The 9073-nt window shown below is 32.5% G+C and overlaps 1 long non-coding RNA gene across 4 annotated transcripts; it reads right to left on the bottom strand.

Annotated features, from left to right (window-relative positions):
* Positions 1–1996: 1996 nt before the first annotated feature.
* On the bottom strand, positions 1997–8376 carry LOC139893764 (uncharacterized). 4 transcript variants are annotated; one of them, XR_011774696.1, is made up of 6 exons: positions 8128–8376; positions 7910–7944; positions 6249–6630; positions 6057–6166; positions 2238–2291; positions 1997–2114 (listed from the first exon to the last, which is right to left on the bottom strand). It is a non-coding gene; the product is annotated as an uncharacterized lncRNA (long non-coding RNA). The 4 variants fall into 4 exon arrangements; XR_011774695.1 differs by having other exon boundaries at positions 7910–8376; XR_011774694.1 differs by having other exon boundaries at positions 6249–7944.
* Between the last annotated feature and the right edge of the window lie 697 nt (positions 8377–9073).

Raw genomic sequence — 9073 nt, 5'->3', positions numbered from 1 at the left:
CGGTTTGCTTTGTTGTGCTGATAGGTTTTGGTTTCTTTGCTAGATCCAGTAAGAGAGTCTGCGAAGGATTTGCCTTCCCAAATATTTGGATTTGACGGGTTTGGTGGGTTTGACGAAACACGACTCCAAGGAGCATGAGGAAATTCATCGAAATCATCGACCTTCATCTTGAAATCACGACCATAATCTTCTGCAGACAGGTTAGAAGTTCTACCATTAAACCGTGCACTTTTGGAAACATTTCTCTCAACGGCCTTATAGGCACGAATCCACCTCCCGTTGACATGAATGTTGTTTAAAACTTTCGTGAATGAGTCAATGTCAGAAATGTCATCAAATCTGACGTACCCGAAGCGTTGGCCACTCGACAATCTCTTCCGAGCAAAGTACACGTCTTTGAGAGCCCCATACTTCTCGTAAATTCTCCGACAATCTTCACGAGACCAGGAATCCGGAAAATTGAATATCAAAAACGATGTAACACGATTATCACTCGACTTTGAAAACGATAAGCCATTTGGCTTCGACATAGGGATTACATCATCTTCGGCCAGAGGACTGACCGGAGGAGATGGTGGAATGGGCGGTTGTAGGGGTGGATGAACGGAGAAGGTTGGAAACTAAAATATTTAAATCTAAATCCTTTAAAAATTTGATAAAGACATTAATTTAAGAGCTCGTGCGTTGCACGGCAGGTCAAAAATATAGTATTCGAATGCATTAATATTGGTATCGATTACTTGTATTATACCTCGATGGAAAAGACCTTGTTAGCTTTCATAATTTTTTCATTGTGCAACCCATCCGAATGGATTGATAATATCAAATATGCTTCGTGTGTCCAATTCTGTTCTGGTGCACCCTAACCAATACAACACAATTTTTTAATTTAGTTTCTAATAATATTAAATCAAAGAGAGCTTCGGATGTAATGTTTAAACATATTAAAATCCCATCACATTGGAAGCTAATTAAAAGGACAAATTGTTCAAAATACACTTTTTTTAAGGCTTCAAACAAAATACACTTTTTTAAAAAAAAATTGTCTTTTTACACCATTCAGTAGACGGAATTTCTGTCTACCACCTTTATCTGTCGTCTACTACCATTTTTACAAAGTAGGAGACAGTAACAACAAGGTAGTAGACAGTGAGAACAAAGCAGTAGACAGCCAATTACAAGGTAGCTGACCGTCTACTGCCTTGTTGTTATTGTCTACTACCTTGTTGTAGGTGTCGACACCAATAATACATATCAGTCGACACCTACAACAAGGTAGTAGACAGTAACAACAAGGCAGTAGACGATCAGCTACCTTGTAATTGGCTGTATACTGCTTTGTTCTCACTGTCTACTACCTTGTTGTTACTGTCTACTACTTTGTAAAAATGGTAGTAGACGACAGATAAAGGTGGTAGACAGAAATCCCGTCTACCGAATGGTGTAAAAAGACAATTTTTTTTTAAAGTGTATTTTGTTTGAAGCCTTAAAAAAAAGTGTATTTTCATCAATATCCTCAATTAAAAGTCACTACGGCCCAATAACTAACAGTCAAATGAAGCGAATTTTTCAAAGTTCACCATGAAATACACACAAGAAGCCAAGCGAACATATTGGAGTCTAATACTGGACACATGGGATAGAAATCAAGAAAATGCTCCACAAGAGCATGAATTCACAAACATGTGAATGTCATTGTAACAAAAATCGTCATCAAACATGAAACATAATTTGGATATGTACATATATACAACATCGAAATGATTAATGGCTAATCATTCAATAACAATACAAATAATTTTTTTACCTTTTTCATTCATTTGCTGTTGAATAATACTTGGTGTAAATAATAATTTTCATTCAGGAATAAAAGCATAAACCAACTTCATGATTATATTAAAAAATACTTAAGCTCACACATACATCATTAAAACTATAAGATGATTTCCTAACAAAAGGTCTTCTCAACTTTAACTCTAAGAGTTATGAGTTGCTACTCATTAGTGATTGATAATACAGAGAGAAAATACAAAGTAATTCCATTTTACCAAGAGACCAGCAAATTCCTTGAGTTGACTTTGCTGCCCAACCAAATAGTCACATGTGTGTCCCATCTTCAAAGAAAAAGAAGGAAAGTTAAGAGAATAGCCATATACAATGATAGAAAAAACAAAATAAGAGTAGCAAGTTTATCATGATCCCTCGGAGAATTAGAAGCAATCATGGAATTTAATTACCTTATAAGACCATGTAAATCATGCCACTAAGGTGATCGAACTCTGGTTTAGGTTCTGCAACAATTTCAACATTATGAAAACAGATTAGAATCTTATATTTTATATCTTATATCTTATATCTTATCTTTTATATATATATATATATATATATATATATATATATATATATATATATATATATATATATATATATATATATATAAATAAATCACAACACTAAATCAGGTACGTGGCATCAACTCATTCCTCCTCAGCCTTTCTAATTTTCTCCTAATTTTGGATTAAAAAATCGTTAGTTATGCTGTACCGACACGTGTCCCTCAATCATCCGTAATTTGCATCAATATACCCCTGAATTAGGGTTTATTCCCTTCATGCGTCGCGCTCTCTCTCTCTCTCTCTCTCCAAAATAATAAACCTCCAACTTCAATTGTTATGGCGGAAGGACAACACATTCAAGATACTCAATACCGTTGTTATTACCTGCATACGGTTTTTTATTTTCAATTAGGGCTCCCAAATTAATTTCAGGGGTATATTTTTCATACGTCTTTTCTCCATCAACCAGTTCCAAAGTTGTCATCTAACAGACGCATATTCACGCGACTTACTCATATCCATCTATTCATTGTCATCTAATAGAGATCTATGCCCTAATTTACAGTTTTTTAACGATAAATCGTTTCTTTAGTCTTGTCTTCCTCAAATATCAATTAGGGTTATCTTCGTTCTTCTACTTCTCTCCCTAAATTGGTTTCGTTAAAAAAACAGTTATCGAAACCTGAAAGTGCCGACTTCTAGAGTTTGAACGAATTAGGGCTTTGTTTATCCATCGATTAAACGATTTGATCTATTAAAATTGAATATCCATCAATCAATTACTGTTTCTTATGCGAAGATCGGATATATTCATCGAAACATTGACGGCAGATTCAAAGTTGTATCCATAATTTTTTTGAAGGTATGTGAATATTTAACAATAATTCTAGCAATACAACGATGTTCAACGGTAAAACATGTGATTCAGTTTCAATCATAATCCGTATAAAGGTTATATGTGTTTGAATGTTCTGCTATACAATTGATGTGTGATGCGTTTGTATTTATTTTTTCAAGGGTACATTATGTAATTACAAATGATATTTTTCATCTTTTTTCTGTTTATTAACTATACCCTCAATCACAGACCCATTTGAATCGCGTTTGAGCGTGATTTTGTCCGATGTTTATCGAATCACATACATCATATTTCTTCAGTAGATGAATGTCTATTGGCAGAATCAAAACTTCAATGAGGTATGTTTTTATATTGAGAGTTTTAATGTTTGCCTTTTATGTGATTTAATTGTATACGGGTTCAATGATCGATTTTTTTTTCTAACCGTATAGTTTGGGCTATTGAGTGTCAGATAATCTTCATTTTAAAAAAACGATGTTAAAATTTTAAAAAAAAATGATGTTACTCTTTTTATGATGTGGCTATCCATCGAGAAATTAACATACCTAATTGAAGGTCAAAGCACTATTATTGTAGAGATGACTATACATATCTGTATTTAAAGTTAGTAAATGCCATAATATTAGTGTTATATGTGTACACTACTCGTAATATGTACTTATGTATTAATGCAACATAAAATGTCAAGAATTGAGCTTTGTTTTTTACATGTAATCTAATCGTAATAAATATAGTAAACTCGATGTATTAATGCAACAAACTTCATCCTAATATGTACTTATATTGTTATTTATTTAAGATTTGCAAAAACGTATTTTTACAACTTCTGTACGGGCTCATAATCTTATATATGAACATTTAACAATACAGATGTTGAATTAAGTAGACTAAAAGTATGTGATATATTATTATGTTATTTATGCTGATTATATTTATCAATCATAAAAGTTCACCATTTAAGCTTATATTTTTATCTACTAATGTTTGTACTGAAATAACATAGAACAGTTTTACATTAACCTTATGTTTTTACATTGAGACATTAGAACCCATTGTTAGTTTTTCTTTGTTAAACAACATGAATGTGTTTATAAACTAAAACTTTAACAAGTTTTGTTTATTTCATACACAACAATACTTGTGAGACTTTCTTTATCATGCCGTTAAATGATATAACATTTTATATTCAATTTAGTTTGATTAGGAGTCCCCGTGTAACGCACGGGCTCTTAAATCTAGTAAAAAAGATAAATATCATCATCATCATCATCATCATCATCATTAAGGTAATTAGGTTGACGAAATTCACACGACTTTTTTGTGCCGTTGGTCCCTTCATTATACACCAAATAGTGAACCACATCCCTTTCATTTTTTTCTGCTTACAGCATCCCTCCATTATCACATTTAAACATATCGAGTCCCTCCGTCAAACTTCCGCTTAAACTGGACGTTAAATGCTGACATGTGCATTGCATATGAGGGTATAATCGTCTTTTTAACCTATATTTTTTTCAGCTTTTCATGAATACCTTGTTTATCCCTTTATTGTTTTCCAGATCCATTTGATACAAAAGTCCTTCACGAATTTGTTAAACAATAACAAAAATCCATTTAAACAATAACAAAATTCCACTAACGATTTGTTAAACAAGAACAAAAAATCCATAAACGAATTTGGAAGTACATCACTTCACTTACCTGATTCAGTTTATTCAATTTTTGAAATTCCTTCACCTCCATTGAAACTGAAAGGAGATGGCGAGCACATCGGAGTCGAAAAAAGAGATAGCTAGCATATCCGAGTTGAGATCGGAGATGATGATTTATAGATGTGAGTGGTGATTTTGCTCAAATGTACTTGTTAAAATTAACTAATTTAGGCATTTTTGCACAAAAATACAGATAATAGAACTGAGCCATCACGAATGTGAAGTTTACCTAATTGATGCGCTTGATTGCTGCTAATATGTATCTTATACGAATTTGCAGGTTCAAGATCCACGGGCGACTCATAACTGTTGGGCGTATAAGGTATCGTTGGACATAACCAGATTATGGACCATCAAGATGAAGTTATAAAGTCGTTGAGTTTGTTTTCTTGAATTTTAGGTTGGAAATCAGTATCGAAGTAACGATGATGGTGAACCATCTGGTACAGCTGGAAAACCTATATATTCTGCGATTGAGAATTCAGGATTAGATAGAGTAATGAATTCTAATTCTAATTAATCAATTTCGATAATATTATCATGACATTTATAGTTTTTAATTTTTTTTTTCTTACAAAAAAAATTAGGGTTTTTAATTTGGGGGAGAACAAGTTGAGTGTTAGGTCTTAAAAAGAATTAGGGCTTATAAGTGGAGAAGATGAAGATGAAGATGAAGAGTAAAGGACGAATTTACATAAAAAGACGATTATACCCTCACATGCAAGTCACATGACAAGGGTTAACGGACTTTTTAACGAAAAGTTGACGGAGGAACTCGGTATGTTTAAATGTGATAATGAAGGGATGTTGTAAGCAGAAAAAAAACGAAAAGGACGTTGTTCACTATTTGGTGTATAATGGAGGCACAAAAAAGTCAATTCACACTTTTAAACAATATCAATGGTGGCAATATCAACCCATTAGCCTAAGTATGGATCAATCAGTAAAAATGTATTATTTTAACCGGTATGCAAAGCGTCAACGGTTCCAATCTCTATCTTATGTCTCCTATTTAAATTGCTAGCATATACGTCCTTTTTATGTTTCTGAAAAAAAAAAAAAAAAAAAAAAACTGCATACCATTAACTTCAGAAATTAAGCCAACATAAATAATGCAATTTTGTCAAGGACAAGTCTCAATATACTTACAACTTTGTAATTGAATTCTTCACGAATATCGTCCCTTTTAATAGTGGCCGATGAAAAACCAAGAACGACAATGTGTATAGACTGCTCCCCAAGTTTGACCACCTTTCCTTCTGTAAATTAAATTATTTAAAAAAAAAAAAAAAAAGAAGATATAACATACATCACAAAACAAAAGGAAACTCTGAAAAATACCTAAAAGCATGCCTCTTTTTGGATAAAAAAGTAATAGTTGTGCTTGTAACTTAACACCAAAATAAGGATTTAGGCCTGGAAGAATCTATGCAAATTCATCCTTGGTGGAAGCACTATAACCCAATAATACACCATTGAATGTTTCATTAAACCTGCCAAAATAAAAAGATATAATAAAACTGAAAATACAATAATATACAAAAGAGTTATACTTGAAACTGGGAATTTAAGATGGAGCTGAGGTATTTTAGATCAGTGGCTGATCTAGGAACTTCATACAAGCTATGCACCATCATAGAGAAATTCATCCACCAGATTAAATTACGGGTCGCGTATCAGAGTTCTTTTGTTTCCTTCATTTCGTTTCGTGTTATTCAACTTTCTGATCAAGTAAATGCGCACATCATATGAATATGCATACCTAATGTGGAATTAGATATATACATTTAAACATATTTGAATGCACACAAAAGTAAAAAAAAATCTATGTTCTGTTTCAAATATATATGCGTGCCATGTGGAAAGAAACACTCAAAACAGAAAAGCATAAATAATTGGAGGACTGAAATTAGTTGTATTTTAACTGAATTATTATAAAGCAGGGGTGGGTATGCAATCAACTTAGAGGATTAACACTTGCTAATGCTAATCAACACCATATGGGAAAGAAAAAAAGAGAAGATATTGTACTTGAAAAGCATTGAACTGAGTTCAGAAAAAATGGCGTGAGATACATTTTTGTAGGGACGGATCTTTGGGATGGCAGGGGTGGGCAGTGGCCCCTCCAAAAATTTGTTCTCTTAGTGTAAGTTTTATTTTTTGGGATCTAAAATATAAATATTTTATATAATAGCTCATCCAAGATTTTAGAATTTTTCTTATATAAGTTTTTAAAATGATTTTAGCCTTCCCACTAAAGTCGTTCAAGATCCGTCCCTGCATTTTTGGATTTCGAAAGGTGTAAATACACCATCAATTCTGCATCAGATACCTTCAATTCCTCCATTAATGCTTTTTTCTTATAGTTGAAAGTTGAATGAAACACACAAAAAAACCGTAAACCAGGTACCATAAACCCCAGGGTTCTAACTTCTAACTATAAAAACATATATATAAAGTATCCATTTTGACACATTAACCCAGATTTGTGATGTGCATAATGTTATACAACCACACCTAAATAGACATAGTAAAAAAAATATTCACAACCAAGACAATCGCATACTATAAGACTGAAAACACCCTTCCCGAAAGAGTATGACAAGACAGAAAGCATGTCTAAACAATCACACTGAAAAGAATATAAGCGAAAATTTACCTTACAAAATGTCAATGTGAAAATATCAAGCAGACCTGCAACAAATGATAAATAGATTTAGCTAAACAATTAAAAAAGACCAAATCAAATACCAAAAAAAAAGGACCATAAAAGCCAAGAACAACACAACATGAAAACAAAATCAAAGCATATCACAGTTAGTACGTTTGAATGTCAAAACATAAAACAATTTCCAGGAACATCGAAGCACCTATATGACATTTAGTAGAATGTAACTAAAAAGAGCATGAAAAAAATACATAAGTACTCTAACTAACTACGGAACATCGACGTAAACTACCCAAAAAAATCAGGAACACGATAACTAAAAAATAAAACTTACCTTAATAAGACAAAATCACAAGGTATCCAAGATTGCTACATCAAATTGCAAAACCAATAAGTCAACCAACGTCAAAAGTTTCATTAAACAAACAATCAGAGAAGGCAAAAGATAAAAAAATAAAAATAAAATAAGAATCTACAAATTAGATTAAACACACCAAAAACAAATAGCCAAAACGAAGGATGATGAATAACATACAAAAATAAAAAACTTACTGCAATTGAAGCTTTTTTTTACGTGTATTTGTAAATTTCAATATACACCTTCACCTTGATCTCCTACTTTACATGTGTTATGACCCGTTTTGACACCTGCTAACCTCATGGACAAAGTTTTCCCCATGTTCGTCTTGTTTTCGTGAAACTTAACACATTTCCTGTAAAGTCATCATAAAAGACAAATATACCCGTGCATTGCACGAGTAAATTTAAGAGTCCGTGCGTTGCATCAAAGAATTCAAAAACAAAAAATGCAACCATCTTAGAATTTGAATTCACAGTCTCTTCCACAATATCATAAACAAAGTACAATGAATGGTAGTTTGAGATAACAAACAAACATATACCAAAATGCTAAGATGGTGTTATTGTGCTATTATGATGAAAATAATAATATCAAGTAATGAATTATATACCTCCAAGAGAAACTTCAACCGTCTTCATTTTGTCATCAGTTCACCATTTTCTATTCGGATTCTTACTTTAGCATAATCGTCATCAGCCCCACCTGATCGTACTATCTGCAAATGAAAAGTGAAGGTTCAAACTACCTTTACAAATGGTCAATTGGGTCAAAGGGTTGATCACATTCTTTAGTGTAAACTGAATGATAGCCTTTGGGTCAAGTTGAACCTTTACAAATGGTCAATTGGTGACTTCACCTTTTCTATATGTGATCATCGCCACATAGCCCAATCATTCAGTAGCTTCAACCTTCACTCATTAAGCATTGATCAACTTATAATATTAGTATTATCCTATTTAGTGTTGTCCTTTCACAAAACCAAACGCCACCATCCATTTTCAAAAGTTAGCAAAGAACACCATCATAAATCAATAAAAACGCTGTATTACTTCAAAAACAACTTCTAAAGATAAAGAAATTTAAGATAAGAGATAATCGTGTAGGCATTTGATTGAACACCTGATAGGCAAAATAAAC

Source organism: Rutidosis leptorrhynchoides, chromosome 2, assembly GCF_046630445.1.
Source record: "Rutidosis leptorrhynchoides isolate AG116_Rl617_1_P2 chromosome 2, CSIRO_AGI_Rlap_v1, whole genome shotgun sequence".
Classification (NCBI taxonomy): Eukaryota; Viridiplantae; Streptophyta; class Magnoliopsida; order Asterales; family Asteraceae; genus Rutidosis; species Rutidosis leptorrhynchoides.
Note: the sequence above shows the minus strand (reverse complement) of the source record. Positions and strands in the feature narration are given on the sequence as shown.